The sequence below is a fragment of the Schistocerca serialis genome, chromosome 4 (genome assembly GCF_023864345.2).
Source record: "Schistocerca serialis cubense isolate TAMUIC-IGC-003099 chromosome 4, iqSchSeri2.2, whole genome shotgun sequence".
Classification (NCBI taxonomy): domain Eukaryota; kingdom Metazoa; phylum Arthropoda; class Insecta; order Orthoptera; family Acrididae; genus Schistocerca; species Schistocerca serialis.
This window is the reverse complement of record NC_064641.1, coordinates 915247891-915268547: the sequence shown is the minus strand read 5'-3', so window position 1 is coordinate 915268547 and position 20657 is coordinate 915247891. Positions and strand designations below refer to the sequence as shown.

The window sequence follows — 20657 nt, the reverse complement described above, 5'->3', positions numbered from 1 at the left end:
CAGGCGTTCCCCGCAACAGCAGAACAACGTAGAGGACAACCAGAGGCGCTCATTCAGCGGATCTTTACGGTTGACGCGACAGCGCCAAAGTTACAGGGCCGTGTCGCGCCGTCACCTCAACACACCGTGTGGCTACAAGCGGGCCAGGGTGGCGGCACCGATCCGTGGAAGTTACGAACACTGAACACTGCGAGGAAACATCGCCGCCCAGAGCAAACACCGAGATACGTGCCCGCGGTAAGCGACAGAGGCGAAGCAGCTCACCCGAAAGAAGCGAAGAATCAAACGCTGCCAATTCACGTACATATGGTTGAACAATTTATTTTCCTCTACTTGTAGTTCAGAAGCATGGCTTGCAGAAGCACGGAAAATATTCAGACAACATGCTGTTTCCGATAGATCCTACCTCACGCTCAGTGCAAAGAGACGATATTATTTTATTTTTTTATTTATGATGTTATTATGGTGAAAACGAAAGAATGCTTAAAACCTATGTACATATTTTTAATTAACATTCACGGTATCTTATAACCGTACCTACAGGGTGAAAATGTATTAAATAAGATCGTCATACCTTCTAAACGGTTTGCGTTAGAACATTTCAGACTGCACCGTTGGCGCGGGCCAGGATGGAATTAATATGTGCATTGTTGTTTGGTCTAGCTACGAAGCCCACGTTCATTTGGATGGGTCCATCAATCAGCAAAATTTGCGCATCTGGGGGACTGAGAATCCACGTTTCGCCATCGAGAAGTCTCTTCAACCTCAACACCTGACTGTGTGGCATGCAATGTCCAGTCACGGAACAATCGGTGCGATATTCCTTGATGGTACAGTGAGTACCGATCGGTACGTGAAGGTTTTGGACGATGATTTAATCCCTCCTACCCAAAGTGACCCTGACTTCCACAACATGTGGCTCATGCAAGACGAAGCTCCACCCCATCGAAGCAGGAGAGTGATGTTCTGGAGGAGCCCTTTGGAGACCGCATTCGGGCTCTGAGGTACCCAGAGGCCACTGACGTGGTCTTCGATTTTCCGCCATATTCTCCGGATCTGAACACATGTGATTCCTTCTTATGGGGCTATATTAAGGTGTACAGCAATAACACCAAAGCCGTTGCTGAGCTGAAAACATCCGTTGAGGAGGTCATCGACAGCGACGATGTTCCGCCACTTCAGCGGGTCAAGCAGAATTCCGCCAGTCATCTGCGCCACATCATCGCCAACAATGGCAGGCATATCGAACATGTCATAGCCTACATCCGAATATTTGTAGCGAGGTATCCGTGTCGAATAAAGTGTATACACACCGCAGTTTGTAACTAATTTACGTTTCTTTTTCATATAGTTCAATAATTGTCACCCAGTAATTACACCTCTGGTCATTAAAATTCCATCACCAAGAAGGCTGCATGTAACACACGTCAAACTGTCATGCAGTGTACTGTAATCGTGGATATTCAAATGAATAACTTCTAAGTGCAACTGTACAAAGCAGGTACCAGTATGGCCAAATGGTTCAAATCGCTCTGAGCACTATGGAACTTAACATGTGAGGTTATCAGTCCCCTAGAACTTAGAACTACTTAAACCTAACCAACCGAAGAACATCATACACATCCATGCCCGACGCAGGATTCCAACCTGCGACCGTAGCGGTCGCGCGGTTCCAGAATGAAGCGTCTAGAAACGCTCGGCCACAGCTGCCGGCCAGTATGGCCATATATACTAGCTGTAAACGGTAATTGCTTACAGTGTACAGTAGTGGCATAGAGGAAGTGGCGATGTACAGTTTGATATAAGATAATTTGGCGATCCCAGTTGGGAATGTACCACAAATTGATCCAGAAAAACCATCTACCCTACAACGCAAGCGTGGCTCACAAGTTTTTCGGTATCTCTCTCTCTCTCTCTCTCTCTCTCTCTATCTATCTATCTATCTATCTGAGCGAAAATTATTAGCCTTAGAGAAAAACGTATAGCGACTTTAGGAAATTTAATGTAGCTTAATTTTGTACTGCGATACATTTTCGCTAGATGCCGGGTTTTTCGATTTATTCGAGATAAACGTGTAAAAGTGGTCTTCAGACGCACCGCCATCCCAGACTCATTCTCCACCGGTCAATATTTTCAATATTTTGTTCATGGGACTTCCTTCTACCACCGTATAAAATTACGGTGAACAGGAATTATTTCCCATATTCGACATTTGTGGGTCATCGTTTTATGGGCTGTTGTTACGGTATCCGCGTAATCAGGAACTTGAAAATTCTAAAATTGATGTTGGTGAAAGTTTTACCACACAGTAACCTGAATTTTAACAACACTAAACTTAAGAATAACATCGTTTTCTTTGACTGGTTTTTTTCTTACTGCTAAACTATTGTATTTGTGACGGTTACGTTGAGATCGAATGGTAAACGTAATTGTTTTGTGCATAACGCTTACAAAGTCATTTTTCGTTCAATAGCGCCACGTGAAACTTTAATTAACAATGTTAAGGAAATTGCTGATGAATCAGGTGGCGCAGAAACCCAGTCAATCAGCAAATGAAGACCAAGACAGGTCGAATGTGGCATACATATGTCTGTGTGTGTGTGTGTGTGTGTGTGTGTGTGTGTGTGTGTGTGTGTGTGTGTGTGTGTGTGTGCTAGTTTTTATTTTGAATCAAAGCTTCAGTAGTCAAATGATTTGTTGTATTCATATAAAATATCGTTCTCAGAAACTTTGAACATAGCTGCTAAGGTTCAGTGACCGTGTCAGAATTATATTAGAACAAATAAGCCCTCGGTCACAAATATTAAGTCAAAATTGACCAGGTTTCGATGCTACTATGAGCGTCAGCTTCAGAATTAGACTAACTGTTCTGAAACATATTAGGTATGTAATACATTAATAAAATTAAAGTATGTACTGACTGCAAAAAGATGCAGAACTTACAAGTCACATATTGAAAAAGATCTAAGCCGGAAAGGCGACGTCATGAATAGTTGTAAGTAAGATGGCGAGCAGCTAAGGGCTGCTAGTACTTTAGTGAACAAGGGTTGCAACAAGAGTCTAATTCTGAAGACGACGCTCATAGTAGCGTCGAAACCTGGTCAGTTTTGACTTAATATTTGTGACCGAGGGCTCATTTGTTCTAAGATATCGTTCTCAGAACTATGGATTAATGTCAGTATTGTTTGTAAACTGTTGCCCTTTACAGATTAGCATCATCAGAAGGGTAGCAGAAAACGAATTTTAGTTATTATACTCATACGATACGGTAGAAAGATACATGATCAAATTTTTGGATAATTTTGGGATGAACTGCGGACGAAATTAAGTACACAGGGCTTCGACCTCTGGCAACAACGTGTTTGTTTTCACTTGAGGCAACTAAACATCTCTAAAACGACGCGTTGTACGAAAATAATTTACTAGGTGAATAGTTAACATTAGAAGGTGGATCTATACCTATGGTAAAATTGGTCACCATCCAGCAACCCCTCCTGGTGAGAGGGGTTAACTCTATGCTTTCAAATGGAAACCCCATATTTAATGCATATTCGGATTCTGCCCCCCCGAGAACTGTGCGGTTTCCTCAAAACATTGTTTCCCATTCCTGGTAGAAGGCGCTGTAATCGACGAACACCAAGTGCGTCTGTTTCTGCAATTAATAATCAAGACATCTGGATCTACAATTCATTTACGATGTAAATAAAAACCTTTTGTGTTCTACCAGTTGATATTGATGTTCAAATGTCATTTGAGTGCTGCAGGTGTGATTGTACAGTACACATAATATGGCTGTATACTGATATTACTGGAAAATAAGCTACACTACTGGCCATTAAAATTGCTACACCACGAAGCTGACGTGCTGCAGACGCGAAATTTAACCGACAGGAAGAAGATGCCGTGATATGCAAATGATTAGCTGTTCAGAGCATTCACACATAGTTGGCGCCGGTGGCGACATCTACAACGTGCTGACATGAGGAAAGTTTCCAGCCGATTTCTCATACACAAACAGCAGTTGACCGGCGTTGCCTGGTGAAACGTTGTGATGCCTCGTGTAAGGAGGAGAAATGCGTACCATCACGTTTCAGACTTTCATAAAGGTCGGATTGTAGCCTATCGCGATTGCGGTTTATCGTATTGCGACATTGCTGCTCCGTTGGTTGAGATCCAATAACTGTTAGCGGAATATGGAATCGGAGGGTAATACGGCACGCCGTGCTGGATCCCAACGGCCTCGTATCACTAGCAGTCGAGATGAAAGGCATCTTATCCGCATGGCTGTAACGGATCGTGCAGCCGCGTCTCGATCCCTGACTAAACAGATGAGGACCTTTGCAAGACCACAACAATCTGGACGAACAGTTCGACGACGTTTGCAGCAGCATGGACTATCAGCTCGGACACCATGGCTGCGGTTACCCTTGACGTTGCATCACAGACAGGAGTGCCTGCGATGGTGTACTCAACAACGAACCCGGTGCACTAATGGCAAAACGTCATTTTTTCGGATGAATCCAGTTTCTGTTTACTGGATCATGATGGTCGCAACAGTGTTTGTCGACATCGCGTAGAACGCACATTGGAAGCGTGTATTCGTCATCGCCATACTGGGCGTACCACCCGGCGTGATGGTATGGGGTGCCATTGGTTACACGTCTCAGTCACCTCTTGTTCGCATTGACGGCACTTTGAACAGTGGACGTTACATTTCAGAAGTGTTACGACCCGTGGCTCTACCCTTCATTCGATCCCTGCGAACCTTTCCTTTCAGCGGGATAATACACGACCGCATGTTGCAGGAATTTCTGGATACAGAAAATGTTCGACTGCTGCCCTGGCCACCACATTCTCCAGATCTCTCACCAATTGAAAACGTACGGTCAATGGTGGCCGAGCAACTGGCTCGTCACAATACGCCAGTCACTACTCTTGATGAACTGTGGTATCATGTTGAAGCTACATGGGCAGCTGTACCTGTACACGCAATCCAAACTCTGACTCAATGCCCAAGTGTATCAAGGCCGTTATTACGGTGAGAGGTGGTTGTTCTGGATACTCATTTCTCAGGACCTTAGCACCCAAATTGCGTGAAAATGTAATCACATGTCAGTTCTAGTGTATCATCTGCATTCCTTCTTGGTGCAGCAATTTTAATGGCCAGTAGTGTACTTGCATGGTAAAGTAGTTTTCTGTTCCCTCCAGTGTTGATTGTGGTGATTCCCAAATCACCGGAACGCCGGCTTTTGATGGCTGCCCTCAACCCTCACCATCAAAGTGAGTGATCTTGGTATGTGATTCTATCCAACCGCCGCAGGTCTAACGGCTACCGGCGAAAGACAAACCACAATCGTCGTAGGCCTAATAAAGTAAAATGTCTACGAAGTGATGGTGACGGGCGCAGCTGCCAAGTGTGCTGATCGACATCAAACACCCCAGTGGTTAGAGTCAAGAAGACGACCTGACGGGAACAGAAAACGACTTCATCCACGTCGTTGTTCCTCGAACACACTATCCGTAGTTTGTAACAAGACATTGAAACTGCTAAACATATCATTCTGTACATTCAAAATTGCAACAATAAACTAAATTTTCAACATGAATATCAATCGTTACAATACAAAGCTTTACATTTTGATCGTTAATGAAACGTATGATTGAGTCCTTTAATGAAATTTAGAATTAAGTTCAGAAATGTTCAAATGGCTCTGAGCAGTCTCCTAGAACTTTGAACTACTTAAACCTAACTAACCTAAGGACATCACACACATCCATGCCCGAGGCAGGATAGAATCAAGTGCCTCGGATCTTTGCAAAAACAGGCACACTCGATTATAGTGCCATCTACCACTAATGGAAACCAATGGTTTGCATAAACTGTACATATTTTTCGGCGTCGTCTGCCACGAATCGGGAACAACGGTATGAATAAAGCGTATTTTTTAGAGTAGATTCAGAACATGGAAGTAAAGTGGGGGATCGCATTTTAAAACACAAAACTGGCCCGATCCTTGTAAGAGAGGCGGTAAGGAGGAGGTCGGTTGTAGCGCTGAGACACGTCCTCTTTAAATATTGACTTTTAAACTAGAACTTCTTCTTTCGCACTATGTCTCGTTTTCGAGATAATTTGTTGTCTGAAGTTAAAACAAACTTCCTGTGTATGGGGTAGAGATCAGTACTGGTTATTCTTCGTGTTTTTCTGTTCCTATTAATACATATCGATAAACCGAATATGGCGTGAGACAAATGTAGAACGTTCCTGTCGAATGAGCACATTAAATTCCACATTAATAATAATTTTGTTTGGAAGGGGGAAACAAAGCGACGCTTTCCATTGGCGCTGCGCCTCGCATGAAACATGTCATGAGCAGTATTTTTATGTTCTGGCTCCATCTCTACATTGGAAAAATTACACTGCAAATATCTACCAAATCATCAGAGAAAATGCGCCCGACGATGCTTAGAAAAGAGTTTATATACATACGTACCTGTGTGAACCAGGCATAGTCGGGGAGGGCAGGGGGAAGAGGAAAGGGAATTCCAGCAAGTAGGAGTCGGTGCCGACGCAGGAGAAGTCAGCACAGAAGGGCAATCACGCTCATTTGTCTGCCTACAGCGACAAGTTACAGGGGCGCTAACGTATTCACAATGAGACCTAGCTTTCTGAGCTGAAAAACTGTGAAGATGAGTGTAGCATGGATTTTGAATATATCAGAGAAGCTAAATGCATCTAAAGATAATGCTGGTATGCTTTCAGAGAGGTAGTTTCTCGGCTAGTATGTGTGTTTTGATCTTAAAGCTTCACTACTGGCCATTAAAATTCCTACACCAAGAAGACATGCAGATGATAAACGGGTATTTATTGGACAAATATATTATACCAGAACTGACATGTGATTACATTTTCACGCAATTTGGGTGCACAGATCCTGAGAAATCAGTACCCAGAACAACCACCTCTCGCCGTAATAACGGCCTTGATACGCCTGGGCATTGAGTCAAACAGAGCTTGGATGGCGTTTGCAGGTACAGCTGCCCATGCAGCTTCAACACGATAGCACAGTTCATCAAGATTAGCGACTGGCGTATTGCGACGAGCCAGTTGCTCGGCCACCATTGAGCAGACGTTTACAATTGGTGAGAGATCTGGAGAATGTGCTGGCTAGGGCAGCAGTCAAACATTTTCTGTATCCACAAAGGTCCGTACAGGACCTGCAACGTGTGGTCGTGCGTCATCCTGCTGAAATGTAGGGTTTCGCAGGGATCGTATGAAGGGTAGAGCCACGGGTCGTAACACATCTGAAATGTACCGTCCACTGTTCAAAGTGCCGTCAATGCGAACAAGAGGTGACCGAGACGTATAACCAATGGCACCCCATATCGTCACGCCGGGTGGTACGCCCAGTATGGCGATGACGAATACACGCTTCCAATGTGCATTCACCGCGATGTCGACAAACACTGTTGCGACCATCATGATCCTGTAAACAGAAACTGGATTCATCCGAAAAAATGACGTTTTGCCATTAGTGCACCAGGTTCGTCGTTGAGTACACCATCGCAGGCACTCCTGTCTGTGATGCAGCGTCAAGTGTAACCGCAGCCATGGTGTCCGAGCTGATAGTCCATGCTGCTGCAAACGTCGTCGAACTGTTCATGCAGATGGTTGTTGTCTGCATAGGTCCCCATCTGTTGACTCAGGGATCGAGACGTGGCTAGCATGATCCGTTACAGCCATGCCGATATCATGCCTGTCATCACGACTGCTAGTGATATGAGGCCGTTGGGTTCCAGCACGGCGTTCCGTATTACCCTCCTGAACCCACCGATTCCATATTCTGCTAACAGTCATTGGATCTCGACCAACGCGAGCAGCAATGTCGCGATACGAGAAACCGCAATCGCGATAGGCAACAATCCGACCTTCATCAAAGTCTGAAACGTGATGGTACGCATTTCTCCTAGTTACACGAGGCATCACAACAACGTTTCACCAGGCAACGCCGGTCAACTGCTGTTTGTGTATGAGAAATCGGCTGGAAACTTTCCTCATGTCAGCGCGTTGTAGATGTCGCCACCGGCGCCAACTATGTGTGAATGCTCTGATAAGCTAATCATTTGCATATCACAGCATCCTCTTCCTGTCGGTTAAATTTCACGTCTGTAGCACGTCATATTCGTGGTGTAGCAGTTTAATGGCCAGTAGTGTATATCACACACGGATACCACGCTTTCACATTCGTCTGTAGTTACGGTAGTGCAGGCTCATGTTGTATGGCTACTGAGGTCTTCGGAGGCCGTCAGTGTTTCGTTGCAGGCCCCTCGTTGAAGTTTTTCCCGTACATAAAAAGTAAAGAAATTTCAAGTCTTATGGCCGTGCAGACCGTTTTACGTTTTCCTAAAGACGAATCCAGTGAACTGCAAGATTCTCTAAGGACAGTCTGTAGTCATCTGTGCGATCAGTGTGGAATATCCGTCATGTTGGCGCAATACATTCCCTTGTGTCCGATGGGATGACTTCCAGTAACTGTAACAGTAAATCTCTACGGAACTGTGGATATTTGTGGCTGTTCAGAGTTCCATCAATAAAAAAGTTCCAGTGATGCAGTTTATTAAAAGACCCCATCAGACGTTGACAGAAGGAGGTGACTGTGCTTACTTTTCTCAGCAGTCGCAGTGTTGGAAATTACCAGTAATGCATAAAGCCAGGATTGACTTTGCACATGGTTTGTAGATGATATTTCATTCGTAAACAACCTCTTGCACTGAGCTCTGCATCACACAGCTGTTCTCGTACAAATCATTCGAAGAATTATAGCAGATTGCGAAAGTCATTGCGATGAAGTTGTAGATGGTGTGAAATAAGATGAAGACGAAACGCGCCGGAACTTAGCATTGGCAGAACATTGGAGCTGCGTCGTGGATTGTAAGTTCCAACTGATAAAATGATATTTCCATTTATCACTTCAGCTGCTGTTTTTTTTTCGGTTGACATATTTCATTTTTCACCCTAACATTTACCTGAACGTGTTTATGATGTGATTGTGACGTCTTTGCACCATTTAATATAGAACGTGGCGGTTCTTTAACAGTTTGGCGACGTTTGCCATTAACGGACTGTTGTACACATTACAAAAATGTCAACGGATTCAGGAGTTAGTTTTCTTATGGCTGCAGCAGCAGACAGTGGACTGTTGGGCGTCAGGTGCACAGGTAAATACGAGAACCGCATCTGGATTACACATTTTCTTGCATTTACTACAGTGGCACTTCTTCTCCTGATGACAGGACTGTGATTTTTGGCTCAGTTATCTTTTTGATATTTTAACTAATGACACGAGTGCCATATCACTCAAGCATTCCTCGAGGGCTATGTCCAATGCCACAGAAGGAAAGTATAGAGGTGTCGTCGAAGCTCTTGTAACAATGACTGAGGATGAGGGCATCAAAGGGAGCTACTTTTGGTTAATTTAAACAATTCCTTTGAACAACATTCTGTACATTCTTGTGTTCACAACACAATTGGCGACTCTCGAGGCAGAGTGCTAGATCATGACCTAGTTATGGTCGTCATGGGCAGATGTCGTTTTGTACCGGAACAAAGTCCACAAACAGCAGCGATAGGCAGGAGAGGGTGCACATCTTGTCCGTAATGCAGTTGGAATCTGGAGATAACTGACAGTAGCAGCTGACTGGGGACGGCGACTTCACACGTCAACGACAGCCAAATGCCTCTACTGCAGAGCCTCAGTTCTGTCACAACTTTACAGTACGTTTCACCTAACACTCTTCAGGCGTATTCTTTCCGGTATTTTGGCACATATTTACAACTTTGTTTTTGCATTATATATCTGGTATCAGCTCAAGCATATTCTGCTCATCACATTTTTCATGCTGGTCCCAGTGTCAAAATGCCGCGTCAGTCTCTTTCCTATTGCAACCAAAATCACATTTAAATCGGAAATTTAAGCATACATTAGACAGAGCAATCCCAGATTAATTTAGTCCGATATTGGTTTTGTTGTTGTTGTCGAGAGACTGGTTTGATGCAGCTCTACGTGCTACTCTATCCTCTGCAAGCTTTTTCATCTCCCTGTACCTAATGCAACCTACATCCTTGTGAATCTGTTTACTGTAGTCATCTACTGCTCTACCTCTATGATTTTAACCCCTCCCACTCCCAAAACGCTTCCCTCCAGTACCAAACTGATGATTGGTGATCCCTTGATGCCTCAGAATAAGTCGTACTAACAAATCTATTCTTCGCAATTCTTTTCAGTACCTCATTCTTTACGTGAGCCTCCCATCTAATCTTCAACATTTTTCTGTAGTACCACATTTTGAAAACTTCTGTTCTCTTCTTGTCTAAACTGTTTATCGTCCATGTTTCACTTCCACACATTTATTAAACACTGACCTACAGAATTTTCCCTGACAAAGACAACTGAAACTTAACCTATTCATTCATCATCCACAATACACAAGGCCTACGCAATCTGACCGCTATACATTGACAACATGACTTCAAACAACTAACACAAAAGAATGGCCCTGAATTGCAGGAAATCCTAACAATGATACAAATCCAAAAAAATAAGAAATTAAAGAAATATGAAACTACCTCCGACTCTTGTTAACTATCTAAACTCATTTCAATCACGAATCCCAACAGTGCAAACAACATTCTTTTTCGTAAGTCACCTACCTTGCAGAAAATCTTCATAACACGAACTACAGCAATTTCAGAAAGTAGCAACTACAGCCTGTTAAAAGAAAAAAAAAACATTCTATTGTAGACGCTAACTACTAGGAGGCATATGGTTAGCGAAAGAAAGATTTTGTTGAGGAGCAAACAATGTATTTATAAAATTTCACCTTACTCATCTGACATCCACTTCCAAAATTTATATAGTTGCTAATAATTCCATTGCCCAAACATTACCAACGAAAGATCCATCATCATACATTTCCTTCCGTGTTTTCTCATAAACACATAATTTCATATCGCTTTACAGTGCATGTCTTACCAATACAGAGTCTCCACTGAGAATATCATGTCCATACACTTTCCTATACACTCGTATCTCGAATTACAATTTTAAGGCATAAGAATACAATTACAAATCTAAAGAAAACATCATTATAGTAAAGAACAGGATAGTGCAAGTAGCATTTGTAGTAATACAGGCTTTACAAAAAGAACCGAAATAAGCATGTATATGAGCATTAGAGGAATAATGACATAAGTAAAAAATGAAGAATGAGAATATCAGTAGATATATTTACTTGACACATGAATATTTAAGGAAAACCTAACAGAATAAATAATGTCTAAACATCTTCCTAAAGTAAAGAACACGGTACAAAGACAGAGATTAGGTTTGAGGATAACAGTATTCCTCATCATAATGAATGCAGCCTAGTATTAGAAGGAAAAAATTCTACCAAATCTATCTTATCAGATAAACACAAAGAGATAGGAAGAACTCAGAGACACAACAGAAGACCTATACATATCGGAATAACACACAACGAAAGGACAGGACCTGTTTTCAAGTGTATATGTGCCAAAGTGTAAGTGTAATTGTAACATTTGATACTGCAGTACGTGTGGTGTGTATTTTATACCCTTTTTTCATTTTTCTCCTTTCAGTTATATCCATCATGCTCATACCGCCTTTACATTCAACCAAACCAACTTCATTTCCAATTAAAACTTCATTTAACTCTGTAGACCTCTCCTACTTCAACATTTGTTTCCACAAATTCCTACCTAAGCTTGCTATCTGTATTTATACTTTCAACAAGAAATTGTACTTCCATATTTTTGTTACCTCATCATTCGTTTCCACGAAAACCCTACCTAAACCTGTTGTCATTATACCCAACTTATATTTGTTCATTTCCTCTTTCAAAATAATTGTCCTCCTTATACAGTACTCTTTGGCCAGACCTTTTCCTTATAACTTCTGAATGCATTTCTTCCCAATTCATTACCCCTCATTTTCTTATATAGCATATGCACTCTTAAGCTACCTTAAATCTACTGAACTCAGGTACACAAACTCGAGAACAAGACAATGCAGCGGCACAAAAGAATTAACGTAACCAACAACGACAAAAATGCAAACTGGCAAAGGAAATGCAATGTTACAACTAATATAAGGCAATATCCAGCAAACATGAAAAATATATCATTAGCAAAACTGGATTAGCACAGTTATACAAAGTAAAATTCAGTAGGACACTGCCTGAAAAATAGCAGCAGCAAATGGATTAATTTATATCTAAACATGACAAAGCACAAGCAGAAAAAAATATTACTGTAAAGACAGTTTTGCAGATAAGGAACATACATGTGTAAGCTTACAATAGTATGTGTGCATCTGTGATCATCAAAACTATGCAAGTGCCAGCACAAGGAACAAGATCCATACTATCTCGCATGTGAAATGCATTGGTTCTATGTCACATCTTAACACGAAAGTGGTGCACCATAACAACTTATTCTATCAAAACAATAGGCACAAATCATTGCTTGATATAAACATTTTGTTACAAGCATAGTATTTGCGAAGTATTAAGGTATCCTCACTGCACTGCAGACTGCATTACATGTGTAAACTCGCAGTACAGAAATCTGATAGAATACATATATGCACTGCACATAGTAGTGTCCGAAGAGCAAAGGAAATGTTTATCACCCCCTAGGTTGCGACGCAAAAAAAGTGTCCTAAGAGCAGTAAAACTTGTATGTAACTGCCAACCCTAAGTGCATAGGCAAACCATATGACACGCTGAGGGAAAATCTTCCAGTTCCACAGACAACGACAGTGTAAATATTATTTGAAAAGCATAGTAAGGCAATCTTGCAGACCCACTGACACTGTCATCAGAAATATTTGTTAGAACAGACCAGTGCAAGAGAATCTTGCAGTCCACTGGCACCAACATGAGACGTGTTTAGTATCACCTACCAGTGCGGGACAATCTTGCAGTCCCAATGGCACTGTCATCAGAAAAATTAGATATTGGCAGTAATGAGGAGATAGGAAGCTCAGAATATGCTTAAAAATTAGTTCATCCACAGAGTAGCAAGACCCTAACCACTCATTACAGACAAGTCTCTACAAGACCTCCACAGTATGTGTATTCTTAAGTGGAGTACAGGCTAATCACAAGCCAGGGCATAATTATATAAAATATAAGAGCTAACAGTGGCTCCCAATAAAAATATTTCAGTATCTGTGCAGAGTGAAAATAAAGTACAAATGCTTCATATAAAACAAGAGGTAATATCCAGGCAATGAATTACAATGGTGAACTAGTATACATATTACATCAAGAAACAAAGTGAGAAAGAAAATACCGGAATACAGTACATCGGAATAGTGACGAAATGGCTTAAAACTAAGCAAATAATCAAGGTAACAATATTAGCAGGAAAAGAGCATATATAAAGTCCAATGTATCATACTACAACAAATGGCATGGAAACACCCCGTTACACTCAGTGTAATGTACAAACGTCGTTTCAGTGTGACCAAAATCATTGCACACGAAGTTACAGTGGTGGCACGTGAAAAATAGTTATCAAGGGCAAAGTATGTCACAAGCGGTAACATAACACAGTTCTATAAAATAGTTGTCCTTCAGAGAAGTGTTCAACCACAGTTGCTTTATGACAAGGTACTTTCCATATGATTGTAGGACAATCTCTATGTTAACATAAAAAATACTTATACTAATATCTATAAAATAGTTGTCCTTCAGAGAAGTGTGCAAACACACTTGCTTTATGGCGAAGTATTTTCCATATGATTGCAGGAGCATCTCTATGTTAACATAAAAAATATTTATACTAATATCTAGGCTAACTAACTCTGTAAACACACACAAGGCAAAAATAGGAGCTTCACTACCTACAGTAACAAATTGGACATGAGGAGAAAAAGGAAGGTTTGTATGTTGCACTAGGCTTACTGTACCTGTGGAAAGAGATAATTTAAAGTCATTTGTTGTGCGTCAGTCAACATAGCAACAACAAGAATTTGGTCAAAATAATCAATATATATCAGACATGACAAGATAAATATTATCCCATAGCAGAAAATTGTATAAAGAATTCAGGCATCGAATCACAAACCATCATAGAGAAAAAGAAATAAAGCCTAGTAAAGCTGCATATCAGTTAAGTACTAACCCTAATCTCACACCTTCTATACAAGGAAGGAAACAAAGTTATCATGAAATCCCAAGAAAATATCATCATCTACACAAAGTCTCTCCTTAATACAATATCTTAAGAAATACATCACAAAGATTCTTTGTACTACTAGATATACATACAGAATATCATAAACATCATACCATTTGCCAACAGAGGCAAAGCCTTACCTAGTCTCAGTCTAGTAAGACCTGTTAAAAAAGTCGATTAGTACAAACTTAGAAAATTCATCTGGTGCAAAACCATGATACATGGTCTGCCTAATCGTATGCCACATGACCATTACCTGAACGCTAACCATTTAATTCTGTATGTACCAAGCTGTCTGTGCTAAGCTGCTGAAGTGTATGGATCTGTTACTCCTTAACAGAATTATGGAAAGACGATGGCAGAGAAAGGAAACATTTACAAGCAGAAGGTGAGTCTGTAACAGTTAATTACATAGGATTAAAATCTGCAAATGGTGAAAAATTGCAAGAATAAGGTTCACCATAAACATCAAAGATAATATATGCCATAGTCTATAATGTAACTGCCTATAGGTAATAAACCAATTGGCAAAGCGCTCTACAATCTATCCAAAATATAATACAAATAAGACATAGTATGACCTGCTTACAACATTCTTGAAAAGACAAAGCATGAGTATAGAAAATGATAAGACGCAAATTAGGTGTAGTAGTATCAGTTATGTGAATATGTTGTCAGTCAAGGTGTGTATGTGTTTCCTAATTCATTCAGTACATATGAGAAAATAATAGCTTCCACAAGAACAAATAATCAAGATAATGTAGTAGGTTATTATTAGGCAAGAAAAAAATTCCATTGTATATAATTAGACCACAAATGTACATTGCTGTAAGATGTAGCACGGCTGTAGGCTGTTAAGTTGCTCTCACAGAGTAGAAAAAAAATACCAAGTATATCCAGAGTCGATGAAAATCTCAAGAAAGTGACAACTGCGTATTATGCAAAAGAAACTTTAGTGTAGTAGCAAATAGCTGCAGAACAGTTACTATTGTCATCCAGCCACGACTGATCTCAAATCATCTTTTACACTTATAAACCAGAAATATCATGACATGAAATAAAATCCACTTCAATGACAGCAAGGTCCCTAAGTCCTAACCATTATCTCAGTATTTTCCATCATTATCATCATCTCATCAGTAACCTTACATAATAAATCATATATGTAAGCCACATAAATCATAATCATATACCTCATTAAATATCACCAGTAACCATCATCATCAGACATACAAATATGCAATAAACCTCATAATACACCACATCTGAAATCTACCAAAATAAAATACCCTGTTGTGTCTATATCAGTTGTCTCCCACACGAAAAACACCTCATAATATAACTATAAAACATTCAATACAGTACCCAAACCTCTTGCAATGGCAATAGGTCCTGAGAAAAAGAAATTGTAGCACTCAGCACGTATTACTTCTGGCTGTAGAGAAAAATTTATGAATGCAACAGACGGTTGACAGCACTAGTAAGTGTTAGAAAATTCTCCTGAGTAACAAAAAAGTACTACCAAATATAATAACAAGTACAAAGATATGAGATAAGAAAATTGAAATAGGCTGTATTGATAGCAGTCCGCTAGTAATCCAGACCACAGTGTAAGTGTGTTGTCTGTAAAACTGAGTGAGTGTGTCCTATTCGTGAAATTCTTTGACATTCGTAATATGGTGTACACCCATACTCAGTTTGGTTCTCAAACTTTCCACTTGCAAAGCATTCGGATAACAAATACAATGAATTCTGTATGGTACGTTACAGCAAATAAAGAAGCTGATGAACAAGTGTTTTCCTTTATGAGACAATCTATGTGACCTGGCGAGTACTTCTGGGCCTGCCTGAAATGTTCGTTTGATTCCGGAAGGCTGTTGGTGTTGAATCCTCTTTTCTGCAGCTCCTTTGATGTTTCGTAAACCTCTTTCCACAATTTGATGGTGTCGTAAGCAACGTGACTTAGTTATCGGTGCAAGTCCTCTGATTCTGTCAGGCGGCAGTTTGTTTTTCTGTACAAGGTGCGGAGAAAGTAAGGTAGAAGCGTTGGGAATAGAGTTGATAAGATCCTGAAATGTGTAAGTGTATTTGTCCCAATCTTTGTGTTTCTTGTGACAGTTTGATATGCATAGTTTACCTATCTTTTTCTTAATGCGTAGAGTTGGATTTGAAGAAGCATGATGGCGGGAAATGCAAATGGGTTTGATTTTCCTGTTGGACAATGTGCGAGTCCAGTAACTTGACCTAAATTGCGGACCGTTGTCTGAAATGGCCTTGTCAGCGTGACCAACTTCTGTTAAAAAATTCTTAGCAAAGGCGGCGCACACAGTTTTGCCAGCAGCTTTTCGTTACGAAAGAAGTTTCGACGTGAGCTTTACAGCTACGAAAATATAAGATGAGCCTTCTCTGCTGGTAACAGTAGGACCGTATATGTCAACGGCTGCTAGATGACGTGAAGGAATGATCGGATACAACTGAACATAAGAGGAAGATGTTGTTGTCTCGGCCTTCTGGCATAATTTGCACTTTATAAGAACACAACGAATGCGTTTCTCCATATTAAAGAAATTAGTCGTTGACGAAGAATGAAAAAGCATTTGCGGGAACCATACTGAGCGTAACGGAGATGTATGTACCATACGAGTTTGTTAACTAGACGTTCGGGAATGCAGAGAAGCCAGGTGGGACTGTTAGGTGTTAACAAGGTGTTGTTCCGAAAGAGATAATAGGGTCTGATAGAAGGTTTGGTTTTTGTCGCGCTATTGCTGTTTGATATCTTTCCAGATCGGATCCTTGTCTTGCTATTTAGCAATGTCGATCATCGCCGAAGAAATAAAGTTTTCGAAAGCTACTTGTTGAATGTATAAGACACTGCAATTAGCGCGACAAAATGCTGTTGAAGAAACAGACGGAGTACCACCAAGTGAGAGAGATAATGCATCAGCGACAATATTTTCAACGCCGGTAATGTAGATGACCGTAAAGCGAAATTCTTGTAAATACATAGCCCAACGAAGTAAACGCTCATGAGAAAGTTTTGCTGACATAAGAAATTACAACGCTCTGTGATGAGTATAAATCTTGGTTTGTCTGCCAAATAAGAAGTGACGGGATTTGGCAAAGGCCCACACGACTGTTTAACATTCAAGTTCTGTTATAGAATAGTTACGTTGAGCTGGAGACAAAACGCGGCAAGTGAAAGCAATACTTTTCTTAACAGTAATGCCGTCTTTTTCGATCTCTTGAAGCAGATAGACACCAATGACGTTTTAGAACTGTCAGTGGACAAACAGAAGTCTTGTGAAAGACTAGGATGGGAAAGTATAGGAGTGTTTAATAAAGCTTGTTTTAAACTGACAAAATCCTGTTGAGCTGGGTTGTCTCAGAACCAGATGGTGTTTTTGCCGCTAAGTTGGCACAAACGTGGGGTAACGAGAGCCTTGTAGTGCACAAAACGAAGGAAAAAAATTACCAAACCGAGCAAACTTCTGACTTCACTTTTTGAAGCAGGTGTGATGAAGTCACGGATAGCTTGCAACTTACCCGGGTCAGGTTCAATGCCAGAAACAGATATGACGTGACCTAAAAATTTGATATTGGATTTTCCGAATTCAGATTTGCTAAGGTTGACTGTAACACCGTGGTCAGCAAACACTTGTAATACAGAATTGAAGGTATGATTTCGCTCATTCAAGGTCTTTTCGGATATGAGAATGTCATCGACATAAGTGGTAATCTTACATTTCAAATGCTCTGGTAATATAGCATTTAAACCTCCGATGAATGCTGCAGACGAAATGTTTAACCAAACGGAAGTTTACGGAATTAATAGCATATGTCAAAACAGAGGAGGGAGGTATATTAGTGGCAATTAGGGTGCTATTCAATCTGCCAGAAACTAGATTTTAAAACAAGGGAGGAGAAAACTGTGACGCCATGAAATTTCTGAAAAATTTCTTCCAAGGTTTGCGGTCTATCGGTTTCCTGAATAATAATGTTGTTAATTTATCTTGAATCGAGAACAAGCCCCAATGAACCATCTTTCTTCCGCTTAATATGAAGCAGGAAATTATAAGGGCTGGCGGCCGGCTCAATAATAACTTGTTGAAGCATGGAATTAACTTCTTCTTTCACTTTCTGACGATAAATAAAAGGAATAGAGTAGTGTCACCCAACAAAAGAGTTGTGTGGCTTAACTTGAAATTCATGAAGAAAACCACGAATAGTGCCAGGTATTTCATCAAAAACGCGACCATGAATTTGTAAGATTCCCTGTAATTGTTGTTTATGAAAATCAGAGGGGGCTTTACAATTGTCAACTTTGTTCTGAATCGTGTCAAAGTTGTCAATCACAGTGTCGTCATCGCTGTGCTCACAGTTCTGGTCAGCAGAATTAAATTGTGTAGTGTACCATTCGATATTTATATTTGAAGAAAGAAACTGCAGGCGGTTGATATCTTTTTCCTCGCTAGATAGACTCTGATCAAAATCTGAAGATATCATATTGTCATCGTTTTGTAATGTAATACAAGAGCTGTTAAAATCCACACTGTTTTAGATTTGTTTAAGAAATCGAAGCTCCAAAAGACTTCAATTGTTAATAGTGGAACAATAAGAAAGTTGCCGAAAAATGTGTGATCTTTAGTAGAAAACTGTAAATGAGTTTGAGATTTGACTTAAACGGTCTTACCAGTCTTCATTTTGATTTTGTTGAGAGGTAACATCGAACAAGAATCATCAGAAATGCATCGGTTGAATACTGCGTTACTCATGACAGTAACAGGAGAAACAGAGTCCCGAACTGCTTTTAATACGTGTTTGTCCACTTGAATGGTAATAACAGGATGATAAAAGTACTTCAGGGGCTGTCCAGTTTCACGTAACAGTAAAGCCCTAATGTCTTCTACGCAGATCATAAGCTCTATAATGTGTGCAGAGTGCAATGTACTCTGTGTTGGCGCAGCGTCGGCATCATCCGACGCCTGGTCCGTCAGTCATTGTTGCGTAGCGTCTGCACCGGTCAGTGCGTTGGCAGATGCGACTTCAACGATTTGAACAGTGCGCTGAGGTTCTGAAGGATTTCGATGACCTTGATGCGAATGAAAATGTGAATCTGGTTCATTCAGGCGTAAAGATTGGTTGCTGTTGATTCCCGAAATTATGGTGAAAATTCCTACTTCCCTGCTTATACCCAATGTGACCCTGAAAATGTAGGGCGTTCCCATAAGTGTTTTGCTGGTACGGCTGTTGTCTGGAAAGTGTTCCTGTAAATAAAATTATTACTAGAATCATTTTGCGAGAATAATTGCTGCTGTGACAGCTGTTGCAGCAAAGACTGATTTATGTGCTGTCCGGAATGAAGATGTTGCTGTCTAGACTGCTGAAAATTGTGATTTTGCTGTTGGTATTTATTAGGAGGACTACGGTTGTGCTGAAAACGTCGTTGCTGATTACCATTAAAATTCTGGTTGAAATTACCATGAAATGAACACCCTTAGCTGCTCACAGGCGTTGACATACGTCAACGGGGCAGATGAAAATGTGTGCCCCAACCGGGACTCGAGCCCGGGATCTCCTGCTTAAATGGCAGACGCTCTATCCATCTGAGCCACCGAGGCCACAGAGGATAGCGCGACTGCAGGGATTTATCTCTGCCACGCCTCCCGCGAAACCCACATTCTCACCGTATTGTCCCGCACTACATTATATAAAATTCATTATATAAAATTCTGGTTGTTGTTGACAAAATTTTGTTACGTCTTTTATTCTCAAAATAGTTACTCTTATTGTGACTGAAGAACGTACCAGAGTGACCACCGCTGTACTTGTAGCGAAAATTGCGGTTGCTGTTAGAAAGTTATTATTATTCTTCTGCTGAGAAAACGACTGATCAATCTCAAGTAATTGTTAAACGTCACGAAAAGTATGTATGTTAGACGTTTGTTGACCTGCACTTAATACACATTTCAAATTTCCTCGATGTTTTGAAATACAGAGGTGGATAAAACATGACGGGCTGAATGACTTAAGTAAATGCTGGTTTTGTTGTACCATGTATTCAAAATATTGTGTTAACGTTTTAAAATTCGAGTTGTTGTAGTTCGGTAAATTTATCAATCTGTCTTTTACAGCACGGAGTGTCGTCTCAGATCAGTACGCTGGGAGGAAAGCGCTTTGAAATTCTTCAACTGGAAACATTGGCGTGTAATTGGTCGCATTCTCGTTGACGATTCCCCTTCCAAAAAGCTACAAATAAATTCTAACTTATGAGAAACAGGCCAATTTGGCGGCAAAGAAAACGTAAATTGCTGAATCTAGTCTAAGGGGTGCACACAATTAGGACCATTACGAAATACTTTGTACTTACCTTGTCATATTCAAAAGTAAAGTGCTATGC

The 20657-nt window shown here is 40.7% G+C and overlaps 1 non-coding gene across 1 annotated transcript; it reads right to left on the bottom strand.

The window, feature by feature from the left end:
- Positions 1–19804: 19804 nt before the first annotated feature.
- On the bottom strand, positions 19805–19878 carry Trnak-uuu (transfer RNA lysine (anticodon UUU)). The gene has a single exon. It is a non-coding gene; the product is annotated as a tRNA-Lys (tRNA).
- Positions 19879–20657: the final 779 nt, after the last annotated feature.